The following is a 22,150-nucleotide window of genomic DNA, read 5'->3' as shown; positions in this document are numbered from 1 at the left end:
TATCGCCCCCACTTCGGTCGGGATAGGCCGGTCATGCAGTAGATACTCAAACGGCTGATGAGATGAGATGAGAGGTGATATATATATATATATATATATATATCTATCTCTATCTATATATATATATATATATATATATATATATATATATATATATATATATATATACAGGGTGTCCCTGGAGTTATGTCAAAAACTTTGAGAAATGACAGATGAGGGAATTCTAAGCAAAAAATGTTATATGAACATGTGTTCAAATCTCAACCGTTATGGAGCTACAATTACTGATGACCTTATGGGCGAAAATGGTCTTCATAATTCGCCCATAAGGTCATCAGTAACTGTAGCTCCGTAACGGTTGGGATTTGAACACATGTTCATATAACATTTTTTTCTTGGAATTCCCTCCTCTATCATTTCCCAAAGTTTTTGACTTAACTTCCGGGACACCCTGTATATCGGACGAACATTCTTTCAGAGCAGAATAGTTTGGCATTTGACCACAACAGAAACCTTTAGTTACTTTTGTTATATGTATATTGTGTTACCCCAATAATGAAAACTATGTGCATCATGGCTCTTTGGTAATAATTTAGTTTACTCTTTTGCATCGATCCATATAACGGTAAAATATTAATTCTGTATATTTATTTAAATGCACACCCATAATGCCACTTAGAAAGTACTGTATATTACTAATGACTGATACGAGAGGACAATAATATCACTCTTATTTTCTCCTGCAGCTACGCCGACCCAACATTCTGGAGGAGGCCCGCCCTGGTCACTTCACGTGCAATGTCTGGGACTGGGTGTGTCAACACGGCATGTGTGACGTGTTTCAAATAGAAGGTCGACTCACAGCTGACAAATACACAAAAATTCTAGAGGAGTGTTTCCTGCCGTCCTTCTGGGAATGAGATCACCCTTTTCCTCCTGGGCCCGTTCTCTTCATTCAAGATAAATGCCCGACCCACACTACTCACGCTGTACAGAGGTGGTTTCAGAGGCAGGACAACCTTGAGCTCCTTGATTGGCCCAGCAAAGGAAATGACATGAATGTCACTGAGCACGTGTGGGCTCAGGTTATCAACAGCAGGGAAATGGAAAGTGAGAGAAATACCAACACCCTGATGGCCCACGTTCAACTGTAGTGGGAGTATCATAGGCACAGGCCAGAAGTGATGCAAACGCAAGTGGCATCAGAGACGCGGAGGCTACAAAAAATGATTGAGAAAAATAGTGGGTGGACTGGATATTAAATATGGTAATAGTAAATATCAGAGCAATTGAGTCTTTCATCCCCTTCAGTGTTTGTTATTACGATTATAATATTATTAAGAGAGAAAATAATATATTGATTTCACTTTACTAATCATAATTTAAAATAAGACGCTTATCCATGTTCTGGTCGCATCCGTCATTTATGTGATTAACCCGTAGCTTAGACAAAATGTAAGGAGACCCGACCATCCGTGTGTTTCATAGCTTACTCACGAGACACAGGTGTGCTATACTTTCATCATCTATTTAACTACACAAGTGCAGTTGAAGTTAAAACGTCAATTGCACTGGGCAAGGCAAGTGGTAAAATGTTACCTGTCAGCGTGTCCTAGCTATGACTATACATGCATAGGATGTATTCTGGGTAAATGTATTATTATGCTACCTAACCACATTAATTCATGTGACATGGGAATAAAGTAATAATAAAATCACTAGTCTTTTACATATATGAAAGTATATAGATCCCATATTTCATAGAAATATTGGTCGTGTCTGTAATGGAATAGGGAGACGCTCCGTCGATGTCCGTTACCATGCATTAGGTGTATACTTTCTCTCTCTCTCTCTCTCTCTCTCTCTTTCTCTCTCTGACAGTGTGTGTGTGTGTGTGTGTGTGTGTGTGTGTGTGTGTGTGTGTGTGTGTGTGTGAGGCACGCGAGTCGAAAATCAAACTCTGAACCCCAGACGCTTTGGCGTTGGCAGTGCTGACTGTATCACCAAAAACTGTAAAATGCGGCAGGTGGAAGCTGGTACTGAAGTGTTACCGGATTTTTTGAGAACGTATGCAAAGGAAAGTGGCAGCGGCAGTGGAGACGTGACCTTTGGACAACTCTTCGCACGTGACGTGACATTTCACGCCTTCATAAATTTGAGGCAGACTGCACGACCAAGTATCGTTGTTATGGTGGTAGAGGCAATTCTTCCATGTGACAAAAGGAAATTTAAGAGCGACTTAAAACTTATGAAAGCATAATTACCTCATTAAAGTGTACTTATATTTTTCTGAGGCAGCCTCTTCTATTCATACATATGGATAGATAGATAGATAGATATAGACAGATAGATTGAGAGATGGATAAGAAAATTTATCACAAATACTTGGATCCTGACTTAACACACAGCAAATGGGCGGTGTTTACAATGGTCTGTTACGTGGCCATTGGGTAGCAAGTGAGCAATTCAGAGAGCATGATGTCACCATTGGATGACAAATCAACGCCAAGAGATAAAGAGGCGAATTTGAGAGACGCCGAATATGCTTCCAGTTGTTTTTTTACAGTCTTTCAATCACACTAACTGCCAAAAAGAAAATAACATATCCCTACAATTCATTGAAATCATGTACCGATGTATAGTGGAAGAAACCTTCCGTGTTAATTAAGAAATCATTTGTTTTTCAACTGCTACAGATGTTAATGGTAGCGGCGCCATCAGTCATCACATCCCTTGCGACTGGCGTTACTGAAAGTAGGAAAAACCTAAAACATGCAGACTCCAGAGTGTATATAAACATGGGCCCGAAACACCTGGAGCTCTGTTGGGCGAGGTACTTCACTTTTTGTACATATTATATAAGTACATTATACCATCTTGATTAAATTGTACTAATTAGGGCCGACAGCTAACGTATATGGAAATGTTCCTGACTCGTCTGGTTTCCTTTCATATATTGATGTCCCATGTATTAGGTTGTGCCTCGACTAAGTCACCAGGTGATGAGTGCAGGTTTTTTTTTTTTTTTTTTTTTATGCGAGGAAGAAGGAACCAAAGGCCATGAGCCCGCAGTAACAGTCCCCTCCAAGAGAAAAACAAAATACAATATAGAGCCAAATTCAAGATCCGATCATTTTGAGATGCCTGAACACACTGCGTTTGAAAGACTGGAGATCATAGGCAGCAGGAAATACAGACAGAGGGAGACAGTTCCAGAGATGACCTGTTGCATAAATGAAAGACTCGGAGTAACGGTTAACTCTTGCATTAGAGAGTTGGACAGAAAAAGGATGAGAGTTTGCTGCCAGACGGGTGCTACGCGCCCGTCGTAAAGGTGGAGGAATGCAAGCAGACAGTTCAGAGGAGCAGAGACCATTAAAGCAGCGATAGAAAAGAGATAAAGATGCAACAGTGCGGCGAAGAGACAGAGGTTGAAGGGAGTCAGTAAGAGGAGGAGAGTTAATGAGACGAAAAGCATTACATATCTGCAGTCGATGGTGTTCTCCTGGTCTAGGTATTCTTATCATTAGTATGGGTCTAGTTATTTGATTCTTTAGGATTTAGTATAGGTTAACGATTTATCCGTCAGGTGATTAGTTTTAGGTTCTTTAGATTAAGCATTTTTATTTTTACTGTAAGGTAAAATAGATAGATAGATTGATAGATAGATAGATAAATAAATTAAAAATATATATAAATAAATAAAAATACAAGAAAATAATAAAATAACAATTATATATATATATATATTGTTACATAGCCTATGATTTCATCATCCTTTGTGTAATTTTAACGCACAGTTGCTGCATGTTTGATCACGAGCGTGTTCTGCCTCAGTCCCCCCCTTCTACCGTTATAGTAGAGTAAGTCGTTCTCTCTGTTGTTCAGTGCGGGATTTTCAGCTCTTTGTCCCCATGGCTTCATTTGCGCGTCCTTCTTACAAGTTGTATCAAGCTCTCCTGGCCCCTATATAATGAGCTCAGTCTCTGCATCATTGACACACACCACAAAGCCAGTCAGGAGACAGGACATGTGTGCTGGGCATTCCCCAGGTCCTGTTCTCCCCACTTACTGTATTTTAATCAGCCCATACACCACTGACCGGGCTAATGTATGGCCCGGCCTGCACTATATGTGCAGAGAATCTTTCAACGAAAAAAAAAATGCATCATTGCCACTTAGATCTGCTCCTCATTTTGTTCACATCTCTGTCCTCCCCTGTACAGATATTATTATTGTGAGTGCTCAAGAAATCTCCAAACATCTAGCAGCTGTGTGTAATTTGAGTATAACTGTTGTTGCATTTTTTCTTGTACTGTGTAGCATAGGGTTGATTCTTAGGCCTAGTGAGGTCTTTGTGATTGATGTGGGGTTTTATATCAGTCATTTTAAATAATATTTTGTATCTGTAATAATTTATCTTGCATTAACTGAGCATTACCCGGTGTATTTTCATTTATCAGGGCTGACTTAGATAAATTTAATCTTGCTAATTTCATGTTAATAGAGGCTATTGCAGTTAACCATATAATTAACCTGTTTGTTGCCATTACATTATTCTTATGAGTCCTGAATATTTTGTTGTTAGTTTGAGCATTAAACTTTAACTTGTAATTTTACCTAACTCTTTTTGTTTGAACCTGGAACTTTACGGGACAGTAGTGATTTTTAGTATTCTCACTTAAAGTGTACGTTATCTTTCTCTGTTCCGTAACATAAATTTGGCGACCTCTTATCAGGATATTCAGGATATTATCATAAGGATATTGCTTGATATTTTGTGACTGTTACTTATTAATTATGTCTACTATTACTACACTAGATGAAGCCAAAGATTTTTTGTCAAATGTGCAAACAGTGTGTGATGTAGAAAACAGAACAAAGAATGAACTTAAGCTTGTTGCTCAACAATTGGGAATTCCTGTTCGCTCTCATCATTCTAAAGATCAGATTGTTGACATGATTAATGAAAGCTTGTTTAATGTAACTCCTCCAAATGAGCAAACGCAGATTGAATTAGCTAAGTTACAGCTAGCCCTGCAGGAGGCTAAGGCTAAGGAGGCGGAGGCTCGTGTTAATGAGGCAAATGCTCGTATTCAAGAGGCACAGGTACAGGCTCAGGCACAAATTGAACTTGCCAGGATTCAGGCAGACCATGAGTATCGCATGAAACAAGGTGGAACTGGATCATCTAGCTCTGATGATTTTGATGTGGCTAAAAATGTTAAACTTGTCCCTCCTTTTAATGAATCTGATTTAACAAAGTATTTTCAGTTGTTTGAGAGGGTAGCTACAGGTTTTAGTTGGCCCAAGGAGTATTGGCCAGTACTCCTTCAAACTGTTCTCACCGGTAAAGCTCAAGTAACTTATGCATCTTTGCCTCAGGATCAATCTGATAATTATGATGTAGTTAAGAGCTTGATTCTTAAGGCCTATGAGCTTGTTCCTGAAGCCTATAGAGTAAAATTTAGGACAACTTACAAGCAAGATAAGCAATCCCATGTTGAGTATGCAAAAATCAAAGAAGATCTGTTAGAGCAGTGGTTAAATTCTAAGAATGTGGATTCTGATTTTGGTAAATTGAAGCAGATGATTTTGCTGGAGGATTTCAAAAGGTGTATTTATAAAGATGTAAGCCTATATCTTGATGAGAAAAGAATAGATAATTTGTCTGATGCTGCAGTTTTAGCTGATGAATATGTTCTCACTCACAAGAGATATTCTAAAGAAAAAGGGAAAGCTGAGAGTAAGTACGTTGCCTCCACTCAGAGTACAGGTAACAGGAAAGAGAATAAAGATGATGTTTCTCAGGAAGTAAATACCAGCTTCACCTCTAGATTTCAGAAAAGTAAATGTACTTATTGTAGTAAGCTTGGTCATACTACGGAGAAATGTTTCAGGAGACAGCGTGATGTGAACAAAAAGGAGTCTTTAAATATTCAGTCAATTGGTCTAGTGTCCACTCTTGAGAGTTCCCAGAATTCTTTAACTGAGTTAACTGAACCTGCTTTGAGGGTAACTTAAATTCTCATGATGGAGCTCCTCTTTTGAGCAGTAACGTGGGTGACACTCTCAAGAGTTCATGTGCTAATTTCCTGTCTGATGGTTTTGTCAGTCCTCTGGACAGTAATGACAGGAAATCAGTTCAAATATATCGTGATACAGGTGCTTGCCAATCCCTTATGCTGACCAGTGTTCTAGGCTCTAATGTTAATTCCTCTGATGAAACTGTAATCTTACAAGGTGTAGGGAATAATTACTTCTCTGTCCCTCTGTGCAGAGTGAATTTAGAGTCTGGTTTTGTTAATGGTTCCGTTATGGTTGGGTTGGTTGAGACACTCCCAATGTCAGGTGTAACTTTCTTACTTGGAAATGATATTGGTGGAAGTCAAGTGTGTCCAGCTCCTCAGTTGTCTAGTGAGCCAGTGGCTGCGGCCCAGGATTGTGATGTCCCTGATGTGTTCCCTGCATGTGCTGTCACTAGGGCTAAGTCTAAAGTTACTGGTGATTTAGAGGATAATGATGATGATGATGTTATCCTAGCTGACACTTTTCTTGCTAATTTGGACCACTCACCAGATGAGGCAGTACCCCGTAGTGTTGATAATTTGTCTCGTCAAGAGTTGGTTGAGTTGCAGGTTGCTGACCCTGAGTTGAAAGGTCTAGCTAACTCTGCTTACAGTGAAGAAGAGTCAGCCGGTGCTTCTACTTGTTATTATGTAAAGTCAGGAGTACTTATGAGGAAGTGGAGACCCCCAACAGCATCAGCCGACTGTGAATGGGAGGTTGTACATCAAGTTGTCATCCCTCGTGTTTGTAGGCAGGATATCATTAGAGTGGCTCATGATTCCAGTTTGGCAGGACACCTTGGAGTGAGGAAGACTGTGGCACGCATTTTGAAACACTTCTACTGGCCAGGTATCTTCAGGGATGTTTCCTGGTATTGTAAGTCTTGTCACACCTGTCAAGTTGTGGGGAAGTGTAATCAGACCGAAAAGGTTGCACCTCTAGTTCCCATTCCTCCTTTTGAGGCGCCTTTCACCCGTGTGTTGGTGGATATTGTGGGCCCTCTTCCTAAGACTTCTTCAGGATTTTCTTATTTGTTGACCCTGATTGATATGGCTACTCGTTATCCTGAAGCCATTCCACTTAGAAATATCTCAGCAAAGAACGTGGTTAAGGAAATGCTAGGGTTCTTTACAAAGTTTGGTCTGCCCAAGGAGGTACATTCAGACCGGGGAAGTAATTTCATGTCAAATGTTTTCAAGCAGTCTCTGAAAGAGTTGGGCATCACCCAGATCACGTCTTCAGCTTACCATCCCCAGACCCAAGGAGCGCTGGAGAGATATCATCAAACACTCAAATCGATGCTCAAGAAATACTGTTTGGAACATCAGAAAGACTGGGACAAAGGTTTTCCATTCGTTGTGTTTGCCGCAAGAGAATCTCCAAATGAATCACTGGGCTTCTCACCTTTTGAACTACTGTTTGGCCATGAAGTAAGAGGACCCCTTAAGTTACTCAAGGAATGCTGGCTGTCTGAGGAAGATGACGTCAACCTGCTGGAGTATGTGATGAAGTTCAAAGAACGGCTGTCCACTGCTTTACAGCTGGCGAGAGAGAATTTAGGAGCTGCTCAGGAGAAGATGAAGACTTGGTATAATAAGAATCCAGGTTACGCCACTTTCAGCCAGGAGATCAGGTTTTGATTCTGCTACCAGTTCATGGGCAACCTCTTCAAGCCAAGTTTAGTGGCCCTTATTTCGTGGAGAAGAAACTCAGTGATGTCAACTATGTCATCGCCACACCAGATCGTAGAAAGAGCAAGCAACTATGTCACATCAACATGCTAAAGATATATCACAGGCGGGACGAAAATAATCCAGTCTGCACTGTAGCTGTTCCACCCGAGTGCAAGTGAAGCTCTCCCATGCAGTATGAGCCTGAGTGATAGTTTGGGGAAGAATCCTGATATCATGAATGATCTCCAGACTAAGCTTTCTCATCTACCTCCCAAGGAAAGGCAGGAGTTTTCGGCATTACTGCAGGAGTACCCGCAAGTGTTCCGTGCCACTCCAGGAAGAACCACTGTGTTGATGCATGATGTCGATGTTGGAGACGCAAAGCCAATTAAATTGCCTCCTTACCGTGTGAACCCAGTGAAAGTTCCTCTCATCCAGAAGGAGCTTGACTACCTGTTGGACCACAAGATGATTGAGCCCTGTCAGAGCGAGTGGAGTTCTCCTGTCACTCTAGTCCCTAAGCCAGGTGGGTCACAGAGGCTTTGCATTGACTACAGACGTGTTAATCAGATAACCAAAACAGACACTTACCCTCTCCCTCGCGTGGAAGATTGCATAGACAAGATCGGAAAGGCTAGGTACATAAGTAAGTTTGATTTGTTAAAGGGATACTGGCAAGTACCTATGACTGAACGTGCTAGGGAGATCTCATGTTTTGTAACACTAGGAAAGGCTTTTGCATGTTCTGTAATGCCGTATGGTATGAAGAATGCACCAGCCACATTTCAAAAGTTCATGAATGTTGTAACAGAGGGTTTGGCAGGGTGTGTTGTTTATATTGATGATTTATTAATCTTCAGTGACAACTGAAAAGATCACCTATGCCATGTCAGTAAATTTCTTGACCGTTTAGTTCAGGCTAATCTTGTAGCTAATTTATCAAAGTGTGAGTTTGGTCAAGCTAAAGTTCAGTACCTTGGGTATGTAATTGGTGATGGACATGTTGCACCACCAGGAGCTAAGGTTCAGGTTATAAGTGATCTTCCCAGACCTAAAAGTAGGAAAGAGCTACAAAGATTTTTGGGAATGGTAGGTTATTACAGGAGATTTGTTCTTAACTTTTCTATTCTTGTATCACCACTTACAGACCTACTGAAAAAGGGAGTTAAATTTGTCTGGACCGATAACTGTGAATCCTCTTTCAACAAACTTAAAGCTATTCTATTAAGTCAGCCAGTGCTCGCTACTCCAAATTTTGCTAAGCCTTTTAAGATGGCTGTTGATGCAAGTGATACAGGAGCTGGGGCTGTTTTGCTGCAAGAGGATGATCAGGGTATTGAACATCCTGTATCTTATTATAGTAAGAAGTTCACTCCACCTCAAAAGAACTACTCCACTATTGAGAAAGAGCTTTTGGCCTTGATTTTGGGTTTACAGCAGTTTTCATTTTATTTGTGTTCTGGTTTTGACCCCATAGTCATTTATACCGATCATAATCCACTGAAATTCCTTAGTAAGTTTAAAGATAAAAATCAGAGATTGACAAGATGGAGTCTACTTCTTCAGGAGTATTCATTAGACATACAACATGTCAAGGGGAAAGAAAATGTTATTGCAGATTGCTTATCTAGACTTTAGACAGATTGTTTTAGAGTAATAAGAAATTTCCTTTGTAAATTTCTTTTTCTTTGTGGGGAGGTGTTACATAGCCTATGATTTCATCATCCTTTGTGTAATTTTAACGCACAGTTGCTGCATGTTTGATCACGAGCGTGTTCTGCCTCAGTCCCCCCCTTCTACCGTTATAGTAGAGTAAGTCGTTCTCTCTGTTGTTCAGTGCGGGATTTTCAGCTCTTTGACCCCATGGCTTCATTTGCGCGTCCTTCTTACAAGTTGTATCAAGCTCTCCTGGCCCCTGTATAATGAGCTCAGTCTCTGCATCATTGCCACTTAGATCTGCTCCTCATTTTGTTCACATCTCTGTCCTCCCCTGTACAGATATTATTATTGTGAGTGCTCAAGAAATCTCCAAACATCTAGCAGCTGTGTGTAATTTGAGTATAACTGTTGTTGCATTTTTTCTTGTACTGTGTAGCATAGGGTTGATTCTTAGGCCTCGTGAGGTCTTTGTGATTGATGTGGGGTTTTATATCAGTCATTTTAATTAATATTTTGTATCTGTAATAATTTATCTTGCATTAACTGAGCATTACCCGGTGTATTTTCATTTATCAGGGCTGACTTAGATAAATTTAATCTTGCTAATTTCATGTTAATAGAGGCTATTGCAGTTAACCATATATTTAACCTGTTTGTTGCCATTACATTATTCTTATGAGTCCTGAATGTTTTGTTGTTAGTTTGAGCATTAAACTTTAACTTGTAATTTTACCTAACTCTTTTTGTTTGAACCTGGAACTTTACGGGACAGTAGTGATTTTAAGTATTCTCACTTAAAGTGTACGTTATCTTTCTCTGTTCCGTAACAATATATATATATATATATATATATATATATATATATATATATATATATATATATATATATATATATAGATAGATATATATATATATATATATATATATATATATATATATATATATATATATATATATATATATATATATACACGTGTGCGTGAAAGAGTGTATGTTTATATGCATGGATGTGTGTGCACGTGTGTGTGTGTGTGTATATATATATATATATTGTTACGGAACAGAGAAAGATAATGTACACTTTAAGTGAGAATACTAAAAATCACTACTGTCCCGTAAAGTTCCAGGTTCAAAACAAAGAGTTAGGTAAAATTACAAGTCAAAGTTTAATGCTCAAACTAACAATAAAACATTCAGGACTCATAAGGATAATGTAATGGCAAAAACAGGTTAAATATATGGTTAACTGGAATAGCCTCTATTAACACGAAATTAGCAAGAGTAAATTTATCTAAGTCAGCCCTGATAAAATGAGATACCAGATAATACTCAGTGAATGCCAGATAAATAATTACAGATACAAACTATCATCAAAAATGACTGACATAAAGAACCCTATATGAATTACAAAAACTTCACTAGGCCTACAAATTAAACTTATGCTATACAGTACAAGAAAAAATGCAACAACAGTTATACTCAAATTACACACAGCTGCTAGATGGTTGGAGACCTTTTGAGCACTCACAATAATAATATCTGTACAGGGGAGGACAGAGATGTGAACAAAATGAGGAGCAGATCTAAGTGGCAATGATGCAGAGACTGAGCTCATTATATAGGAGCCAGGAGAGCTTGATACAACTTGTAATAAGGACGCGCAAATGAAGCCATGGGGACATAGAGTTGACAATCCCGCTCTGGACAACAGAGAGAACGACTTACTCTACTATAACGGTAGAAGGGGGGGACTGAGGCAGAACACGCTCGTGATCAAACATGCAGCAACTGTGCGTTAAAATTAGACAAAGGATGATGAAATCATAGGCTATGTAACACCTCCCCACAAAGAAAAAGAAATTTACAAAGGAAATTTCTTATTACTCTAAAACAATCTGTCTAAAGTCTAGATAAGCAATCTGCAATAACATTTTCTTTCCCCTTGACATGTTGTATGTCTAATGAATACTCCTGAAGAAGTAGACTCCATCTTGTCAATCTCTGATTTTTATCTTTAAACTTACTAAGGAATTTCAGTGGGTTATGATCGGTATAAATGACTATGGGGTCAAAACCAGAACACAAATAAAATGAAAAATGCTGTAAACCCAAAATCAAGGCCAAAAGCTCTTTCTCAATAGTGGAGTAGTTCTTTTGAGGTGGAGTGAACTTCTTACTGTAACAAGATACAGGATGCTCAATACCCTGATCATCCTCTTGCAGCAAAACAGCCCCAGCTCCTGTATCACTTGCATCAACAGCCATCTTAAAAGGCTTAGCAAAATTTGGAGTAGCGAGCACTGGCTGACTTAATAGAATAGCTTTAAGAGTGTTGAAAGAGGATTCACAGTTATCGGTCCAGACAAATTTAACTCCCTTTTTCAGTAGGTCTGTAAGTGGTGATACAAGAATAGAAAAGTTAAGAACAAATCTCCTGTAATAACCTACCATTCCCAAAAATCTTTGTAGCTCTTTCCTACTTTTAGGTCTGGGAAGATCACTTATAACCTGAACCTTAGCTCCTGGTGGTGCAACATGTCCATCACCAATTACATACCCAAGGTACTGAACTTTAGCTTGACCAAACTCACACTTTGATAAATTAGCTATAAGATTAGCATGAACTAAACGGTCAAGAAATTTACTGACATGGCATAGGTGATCTTTCCAGTTGTCACTGAAGATTAATACATCATCAATATAAACAACACACCCTGCCAAACCCTCTGTTACAACATTCATGAGCTTCTGAAATGTGGCTGGTGCATTCTTCATACCATACGGCATTACAGAACATGCAAAAGCCTTTCCTAGTGTTACAAAACATGAGATCTCCCTAGCACGTTCAGTCATAGGTACTTGCCAGTATCCCTTTAACAAATCAAACTTACTTATGTACCTAGCCTTTCCGATCTTGTCTATGCAATCTTCCACGCGAGGGAGAGGGTAAGTGTCTGTTTTGGTTATCTGATTAACACGTCTGTAGTCAATGCAAAGCCTCTGTGACCCACCTGGCTTAGGGACTAGAGTGACAGGAGGAACTCCACTCGCTCTGACAGGGCTCAATCATCTTGTGGTCCAACAGGTAGTCAAGCTCCTTCTGGATGAGAGGAACTTTCACTGGGTTCACACGGTAAGGAGGCAATTTAATTGGCTTTGCGTCTCCAACATCGACATCATGCATCAACACAGTGGTTCTTCCTGGAGTGGCACGGAACACTTGCGGGTACTCCTGCAGTAATGCCGAAAACTCCTGCCTTTCCTTGGGTGGTAGATGAGAAAGCTTAGTCTGGAGATCATTCATGATATCAGGATTCTTCCCCAAACTATCACTCAGGCTCATACTGCATGGGAGAGCTTCACTTGCAGACTCGGGTGGAACAGCTACAGTGCAGACTGGATTATTTTCGTCCCGCCTGTGATATAACTTTAGCATGTTGATGTGACATAGTTGCTTGCTCTTTCTACGATCTGGTGTGGCGATGACATAGCTGACATCACTGAGTTTCTTCTCCACGAAATAAGGGCCACTAAACTTGGCTTGAAGAGGTTGCCCATGAACTGGTAGCAGAATCAAAACCTGATCTCCTGGCTGAAAGTGGCGTAACCTGGACTTCTTGTCATACCAAGTCTTCATCTTCTCCTGAGCAGCTCCTAAATTCTCTCTCGCCAGCTGTAAAGCAGTGGACAGCCGTTCTTTGAACTTCATCACATACTCCAGCAGGTTGACGTCATCTTCCTCCGACAGCCAGCATTCCTTGAGTAACTTAAGGGGTCCTCTTACTTCATGGCCAAACAGTAGTTCAAAAGGTGAGAAGCCCAGTGATTCATTTGGAGATTCTCTTGCAGCAAACACAACGAATGGAAGACCTTTATCCCAGTCTTTCTGATGTTCCAAACAGTATTTCTTGAGCATCGATTTGAGTGTTTGATGATATCTCTCCAACGCTCCTTGGGTCTGGGGATGGTAAGCTGAAGACGTGATCTGGGTGATGCCCAACTCTTTCAGAGACTGCTTGAAAACGTTTGACATGAAATTACTCCCCCGGTCTGACTGTACCTCCTTAGGCAGACCAAACTTTGTGAAGAACCCCAGCATTTCCTTAACCACGTTCTTTGCTGAGATGTTTCTAAGTGGAATGGCTTCAGGATAACGAGTAGCCATGTCAATCATGGTCAACACATAAGAAAATCCTGAAGAAGTCTTAGGAAGAGGGCCCACAATATCCACCAATACACGGGTGAAAGGCGCCTCAGAAGGAGGAATGGGAACTAGAGGTGCAACCTTTTCGGTCTGATTACACTTCCCCACAACTTGACAGGTGTGACAAGACTTACAATACCAGGAAACATCCCTGAAGATACCTGGCCAGTAGAAGTGTTTCAAAATGCGTGCCACAGTCTTCCTCACTCCAAGGTGTCCTGCCAAACTGGAATCATGAGCCACTCTAATGATATCCTGCCTACAAACACGAGGGATGACAACTTGATGTACAACCTCCCATTCACAGTCGGCTGATGCTGTTGGGGGTCTCCACTTCCTCATAAGTACTCCTGACTTTACATAATAACAAGTAGAAGCACCAGCTGACTCTTCCTCACTGCAAGCAGAGTTAGCTAGACCTTTCAACTCAGGGTCAGCAACCTGCAACTCAACCAACTCTTGACGAGACAAATTATCAACACTACGGGGTACTGCCTCATCTGGTGAGTGGTCCAAATTAGCAAGAAAAGTGTCAGCTAGGATAACATCATCATCATCATTATCCTCTAAATCACCAGTAACTTTAGACTTAGCCCTAGTGACAGCACATGCAGGGAACACATCAGGGACATCACAATCCTGGGACGCAGCCACTGGCTCACTAGACAACTGAGGAGCTGGACACACTTGACTTCCACCAATATCATTTCCAAGTAAGAAAGTTACACCTGACATTGGGAGTGTCTCAACCAACCCAACCACCTTGTAAGATTACAGTTTCATCAGAGGAATTAAAATTAGAGCCTAGAACACTGGTCAGCATAAGGGATTGGCAAGCACCTGTATCACGATATATTTTAACTGATTTCCTGTCATTACTGTCCAGAGGACTGACAAAACCATCAGACAGGAAATTAGCACATGAACTCTTGAGAGTGTCACCCACGTTACTGCTCAAAAGAGGAGCTCCATCATGAGAATTTAAGTTACCCCTCAAAGCAGGTTCAGTTAACTCAGTTAAAGAATTCTGGGAACTCTCAAGAGTGGACACTAGACCAATTGACTGAATATTTAAAGACTCCTTTTTGTTCACATCACGCTGTCTCCTGAAACATCTCTCCGTAGTATGACCAAGCTTACTACAATAAGTACATTTACTTTTCTGAAATCTAGAGGTGGAGCTGGTATTTACTTCCTGAGAAACATCATCTTTATTCTCTTTCCTGTTACCTGTACTCTGAGTAGAGGCAACGTACTTACTCTCAGCTTTCCCTTTTTCTCTAGAATATCTCTTGTGAGTGAGAACATACTCATCAGCTAAAACTGCAGCATCAGACAAAATATCTATTCTTTTCTCATCAAGATATAGGCTTACATCTTTATAAATACACCTTTTGAAATCCTCCAGCAAAATCATCTGCTTAAATTTACCAAAATCAGAATCCACATTCTTAGAATTTAACCACTGCTCTAACAGATCTTCTTTGATTTTTGCATACTCAACATGGGATTGCTTATCTTGCTTGTAAGTTGTCCTAAATTTTACTCTATAAGCTTCAGGAACAAGCTCAAAGGCCTTAAGAATCAAGCTCTTTACTACATCATAATTATCAGACTGATCCTGAGGCAAAGATGCATAAGTTACTTGAGCTTTACCGGTGAGAACAGTTTGAAGGAGTGCTGGCCAATACTCCTTAGGCCAATTAAAACCTGTAGCTACCCTCTCAAACAACTGAAAATACTTTGTTAAATCAGATTCATTAAAAGGAGGGACAAGTTTAACATTTTTAGCCACATCAAAATCATCAGAGCTAGATGATCCAGTTCCACCTTGTTTCATGCGATACTCATGGTCTGCCTGAATCCTAGCAAGTTCAACTTGTGCGTGAAATTCAGCCTCCTTAGCACGGGCCTCCTGCAGGGCTAGCTGTAACTTAGCTAATTCAATCTGCGTTTGCTCATTTGGAGGAGTTACATTAAACAAGCTTTCATTAATCATGTCAACAATTTGATCTTTAGACTGATGAGAGCGAACAACAAATCCCAATTGTTGAGCAACAATCTTAAGTTCATTCTTTGTTCTGTTTTCTATATCACTCACTGTTTGCACATTTGACAAAAAATCTTTGGCTTCATCAAGTGTAGTAATAGTAGACATAATTAATAAGAAACAGTCACAAAATATCAAGCAATATCCTTATGATAATATCCTGAATATCCTGATATGAGGTCGCCAAATTTATGTTACGGAACAGAGAAAGATAATGTACACTTTAAGTGAGAATACTAAAAATCACTACTGTCCCGTAAAGTTCCAGGTTCAAAACAAAGAGTTAGGTAAAATTACAAGTCAAAGTTTAATGCTCAAACTAACAATAAAACATTCAGGACTCATAAGGATAATGTAATGGCAAAAACAGGTTAAATATATGGTTAACTGCAATAGCCTCTATTAACACGAAATTAGCAAGAGTAAATTTATCTAAGTCAGCCCTGATAAAATGAGATACCAGATAATACTCAGTGAATGCCAGATAAATAATTACAGATACAAACTATTATCAAAAATGACTGACATAAAGAACCCTACATGAATTACAAAAACTTCACTAGGCCTACAAATTAAACTTATGCTATACAGTACAAGAAAAAATGCAATAACAGTTATACTCAAATTACACACAGCTGCTAGATGGTTGGAGACTTCTTGAGCACTCACAATAATAATATCTGTACAGGGGAGGACAGAGATGTGAACAAAATGAGGAGCAGATCTAAGTGGCAATGATGCAGAGACTGAGCTCATTATATAGGAGCCAGGAGAGCTTGATACAACTTGTAATAAGGACGCGCAAATGAAGCCATGGGGACATAGAGTTGACAATCCCGCTCTGGACAACAGAGAGAACGACTTACTCTACTATAACGGTAGAAGGGGGGGACTGAGGCAGAACACGCTCGTGATCAAACATGCAGCAACTGTGCGTTAAAAATTACACAAAGGATGATGAAATCATAGGCTATGTAACAATATATATATATATATATATATATATATATATATATATATATATATATATATATATATATATATATATATATATATATATATATATATATATATATATATATATATATGCCCTTAATGACCAAGGGCCTCGGCTCCAATGGTCGATAGGTCTATTAAGAAAAAAAAGAAACTGGAGTTCAGTACCACTCAAGACAGGTTAGGGTGAAGGTGTTGTTTCTCCCGCTGTGGTTTGTACCTGTAATATCTCCTCACCGCCCTTAGCCACGAAGTTATAACGTTAGCTCTTCTGGGCGTTATGGTAGCAAGGTAAGCAAAACCCTATTATTTTATCTAGTATTAATGCAGTGTGTTTCCTGTATTATTCAGTTTGTTATTATCTTGCGCTATGGCACACCTAATGTCTGACTTGGCCCGTATCTCTGACTGGGGTAAAAATAATATGGTTGTTTTTAATGCATCTAAGGCTCAGTTCTTACACCTATCAACCCGACAAAATCTTCCACAGGTATACCCACTAATGTTTAATAATATTCAGCTTAATCCTGCATCATCCTTGAACATGGTTGGGGTGTCATTTACTCGGGACTTATCTTGGAAAGATCATATTACATCTCTTGTAAAATCTGCTTCCAAGAGATTGGGTGTGCTAAGCAGACTCCGCTCTTTCTTTACCCCTGCACAATTGTTGTCTCTATACAGGGGTTTTATCCGCCCCTGTGTGGAGTACAACTCTCATGTGTGGGGAGGCTCCCCACATACAGCTCTTTTCAATAGGGTGGAGTCAAAGGCTTTTCGTCTCATTAACTCTCCTCCTCTTACTGACTCCCTTCAACCTCTGTCTCTTCGCCGCACTGTTGCATCTTTATCTCTTTTCTATCGCTACTTTAATGGTCACTGCTCCTCTGAACTGTCTGCTTGCATTCCTCCACCTCTACGACGGGCGCGTAGCACCCGTCTAGCAGCAAACTCTCATCCCCTTTCTGTCCAACTCTCTAATGCAAGAGTTAACCGTTACTCCCAGTCTTTCATTTATGCAACAGGTCAGCTCTGGAACTGTCTCCCTCTGTCCGTATTTCCTGCTGCCTATGATCTCCAATCTTTCAAACGCAGTGTGTCCAGGCATCTCAAAATGATCGGATCTTGAATTTGGTTCTCTATTGTATTTTGTTTTTCTGTTGGAGGGAACTGTTATTGCGGGCTCATGGCCTTTGGTTCCTTCTTCCTCGTATAAATATATATATATATATATATATATATATATATATATATATATATATATATATACCTGTATATCCTTTATGTATTTTCAGTTCTACCTCATTGCAACAACTTGTTCCTCCCCTCCCCTCCCCTCCCCCCCTCCCCTTCTCTCTCTCTCTTACGTCCTGCCCTCCCATCTTCAGACCACTCTTATCCCTTCCATTCGTTCCTTTCCCCTGCTTCTCTGTCCCTTTCCCAACTTCACCGCCCCATTTTCACCCTCTCTTCTTCCCCACCCTCCTTCTCTCATGTCTACCTCTTCCTTCCCTACATCCTCTCCCTCTCTCTCCCTATCCAAGCATCTTCTTCCCCCTCTCCCTCATTTTCTCTCCACTTCTCCTCATCTTATTCTCCCTCTTCTCTCCACTCCTCTCTCATTGTAACCTTTTCCTCGCCAGCATCACTTCCCTCACCTGCCTCCCGTGTAATTACTAAGAGAGATGCACAGGTGCTCCACAAGGCTGTCAGTATGGCACGGTGGCGGATATATGTGACTGCTGCCTTGTATGTGGGAAGGTAAGTACAGTAGGCTGGTGGGTAGGTGGGTTAATAGATAAGTAATTGGGTAGGTAGCCTGATAAATGGACAAGCAGGTACGTAGGTAAGCATTTAAATACGTAAGTAGGTAGGTTGGTTAGAATTACATCTCTACGTCAGCTTTTTCCACCCGGACTCTGATCAGTAAAAGTAAGCTGAACCTGAGAGTCAATCAGCACCCTTCAATCAGCATCTCTTCAGACACCCATTGTACTGACAGCATCTCTCACCTACTGGCAGCAATTACCTGAATTGTCTACGAAGGGAAACCATTCATTTCACCTTTATGTTATAATGAATTATCAATTTCTTGTTACCAGCTAGTCCACCTTATAGGGAAGTTTCTGCAACTTACATTAATGCATCATAAGATTTCTTCTTCTAAAACATATTTGAATGCTAACACCTTTAGATGAAAATATCTGGCCAAGCCTATAAATCTTGTACTCTTCCTACCACCCTTTTCCTCCTCTCTCTCTCATGGTCTATACTGTTTCTAGCTTTTTCCAACCCCTTCTCTCTGTTCACGTGTTTTCAGTCTAGCTTCAGCCAATTATGTTCAGCTTAGAACAGATTTTTCGAACCGCAGGGTTAGAGACAAGCTTCAACAACCTATTCAGTATGAGACGTTATTTTTAACTTCCGTAAAATCGTCTGGTACTAGTAAAGACTAAAGGCAAGTCATTATATTATTCTTGCAAACACCTTCAGTGGTATGCTCAATAAAATGGTCGTGCGATAATTTTTACACTTTTCTCCACAACTTTTCTTATGTCATCCCAACACACTTCGGCTCAACCTAACCCAGTCCAACCCAACCCTTCCAAAGTAAACCCAGCCAAACCATATCTAACCCTAACCTAACCTAACCTAATATAACTAAAGCAGGGCTAACCAAACCAAACCTTGTCTCATACAATCTCCAATCTTAGTTTCTAACTAACTTAATACAGTATACGTAACCTAACCTAACCAAACCTTGTCTCATACAATCTCCAATCTTAGTTTCTAACTAACTTAATACAGTATACGTAACCTAACCTAACCAAACCTAACCTCATCTGCAATCTTAGTTACCAGCAAACTTAAGATACCTAACCTAACCCAACCAAATATACAATCATCATTACTGGCTAACTTAAACTAACTTAACATAAACGGACTCAACCTAATCCTTCCCAGCCTAACCCACACCAACTCAACTTAACCTAACCAAACTTGGGCCCGTATTCTCGTTGATTAATTGAGTTCCCTAACGCCTTTTCATAAGGAATATATTTTGCTTATTACTCCTTACTGTCCTCCTCTGGGTTATATAAATCATTCTAATATTACCATTTGTGCATAAATAATGTGCAGAAGGATATTACCCACCATACACAAAAAATTTCTCGCTAAGGAGGAGGCGTTAGGGAGCTTCCATGAACTTCGTGAATACGGGCCTTAATCCCACTTCTTCGCAACAGGGCCCGGGTGAGGAGTGTCGGGGCATCTGGAATATGTACGGCAAGTGTGGCACGGGTCTGTGGTGCCAGCAGCAGGAAGGCGAAGAAAATGGCTATTGCCTTAGCGACTAGTTGAGAGAGTTATATGTAGAAAGAAAGAGAGAGGTGAAAAGATTAGTAAGAGAGAGTAAGAAGAGAGTGGATGAGGAATTTGGAAGGAATTTGAGTGTAAAGTGTAGGGACTCTGAGAAAATGTTCTGGAAAGAGGTGAAGAGAGTAAGACAGGGTGGAAGTGAAGTTAGCAGGGGAGTGAAAGATAAAAATGGTAGATTACTAATGAAGAAGGGTAAAAAGTGAGCAGACGGAGAGAACACTTTAAGGAATTGTTGAACATAGAGGATGGAAGTAATGCGAGTATAAGTGGCTGGGGAATGGCTGGGAGAAGGAGGGAGGTAAGAAGACAGGAAGAAATCAGTAGGATAGACGTTGTGGAAGCAATGAAGAAAGTTAAATTGGGGAAAGCCCTAGGAATTGATGGAGTGTGTGGTGAAATGCTGAAGCATGGGGGAGAGATAGTAGTAGAATGGATGTGGAAGATGTGCAGATTGGCCTGGGAGGAAGGTAGAGAAACGGAGGATTGGAAGTCAGGTATAATTATTCCCTTGTACAAAGGAAAAGGGGAAAAAGAAGTGTGTGGTAATCACAGGGGCATATGTCTTCTTAGTATAATAGGAAAAGTGTATGGTAGGATACTTATTGACAGAGTTAGAGAAAGAACAGAGGATTTAGTTGGAGAAGAACAGGGAGGCTTTAGGAAGGGAGGAGGTTGTGTAGATCAGATATTCATTCTTAGATCTTTAGTGGAAAAGTTTCTAGAGAAGGGAAAGAAGTTGTATGCGGTTTTCATGGATTTAGAGAAAGCATATGAGTGTCGATAGACAAGGATTGTGGAAAGTATTAAGAATGGAGTAGATGGGAAGTTGTTGAATGCTGTGAAGAGTATGTACGATGGTGCTAAAGCTGCAGTGCGTGTGGATAGTGAACTGAGTGAATTTTTCTCTTTGAAGGTTGGATTGAAACAGGGATGTGTCATGTCTCCATGGTTGTTCAATCTGTACATGGATGGGGTAATAAAAGAGGTACAAGGTAGGGTAGTGGATGTTGGAGTGGCCCTGGTGAGAGAGGGGAGTGTTTGGAAACTCCCTGTACTGTTGTTTGCAGATGATACTGTGTTGTTGAGTGAAGATGAAGAGGAGCTGCAAGGCTTGGTGGATGAGTTTGGGAAAGTGTGTAAGAAACGGAATCTAAAGGTGAATGTAGGGAAGAGTAAAGTGATGGTCTTTGAGAGAGGTGAAGGCAGTGAATGTACAGCGAGGTTGGATGGTGAGGAATTGGAAAATGTGAGTACGTTTAAGTACTTGGGTAGTGTGATGAGTAAGGATGGAGGTTTGGAGGGTGAAGTGCTTGAAAGGGTACAGCAGGGAAGAAAGGTTGCTGGTTTCTTGAAAGCAGTGATAAGAAACAGGGAAGTGAGCATGGAAGTGAAAAAGTTACTACATGACAGTATTGTGATACCAACTCTAACGTATGGCAGTGAAGCTTGGACGTTGTTGGAAGGACACAAGTCAAGAGTGAGAGCAGTGGAAATGAGATATTTAAGAGGAGCCTGTGGAGTCACATAGAGAGGCAGGCTGACAAATGAGGATATAAAGGAGCGTTGTGGTGTGGATATGGATGTGATAGGACGCATTAGGAGGCATACACTGAGGTGGTTTTGCCATGTGGAGAGGATGGAGGGTGAAAGACTGACGAAGAGAGTGTATGTGAGTGAGGTGGAGGAGGGGAGAGGGAGGGGGAGGCCGAGGATGAGATGGAGAGATGGGGTGGAGAGGTATGTGAGAGAGAGGGGTGTGAGTTGGGAGCAGGGGAGTGAAATGGCGAGGGACAGGGCGACGTGGAGGCGATTTGTTTGTGGTCACCCCGAACGGGATTGAGGGGTCCAACAATAGATAGATAGATAGACTAGTTGATGCATTAATTATCTGTGAAATTACTTGATGATAGGCTTTCCTGTTGATTAACTGCTTATTGCCTGCTAACCATTTACCTGCTGATGTCACCTGATAATAATATCATTAGTTAATTTATTAGTTGCTGATGTTACCTGTTGACATGACTTCCTATTTATTTAGTTATCTCTTGAATAATAGGTACCAGTTGGCTGAGTCACCAGGCTAGGATAGTATTGTCCAGAATTTTTAACCCTTCATTT

General features: G+C 40.4%; 1 pseudogene across 1 annotated transcript; it reads left to right on the top strand.

Annotated features, from left to right (window-relative positions):
* Positions 1 to 1,055: 1,055 nt before the first annotated feature.
* On the top strand, positions 1,056 to 20,010 carry LOC145396540 (single insulin-like growth factor-binding domain protein-2 pseudogene; annotated as a pseudogene). The gene is made up of 3 exons (XR_013896789.1): positions 1,056 to 1,110; positions 18,333 to 18,412; positions 19,900 to 20,010. The product of XR_013896789.1 is annotated as a single insulin-like growth factor-binding domain protein-2 pseudogene (transcript).
* The last annotated feature ends 2,140 nt before the right edge of the window (positions 20,011 to 22,150 follow it).

This window comes from Coenobita brevimanus, chromosome 4, assembly GCF_032717465.1.
Source record: "Coenobita brevimanus isolate Jiangsu-jjx chromosome 4, ASM3271746v2, whole genome shotgun sequence".
Classification (NCBI taxonomy): domain Eukaryota; kingdom Metazoa; phylum Arthropoda; class Malacostraca; order Decapoda; family Coenobitidae; genus Coenobita; species Coenobita brevimanus.
This window is presented reverse-complemented; position numbering and strand designations above follow the sequence as displayed.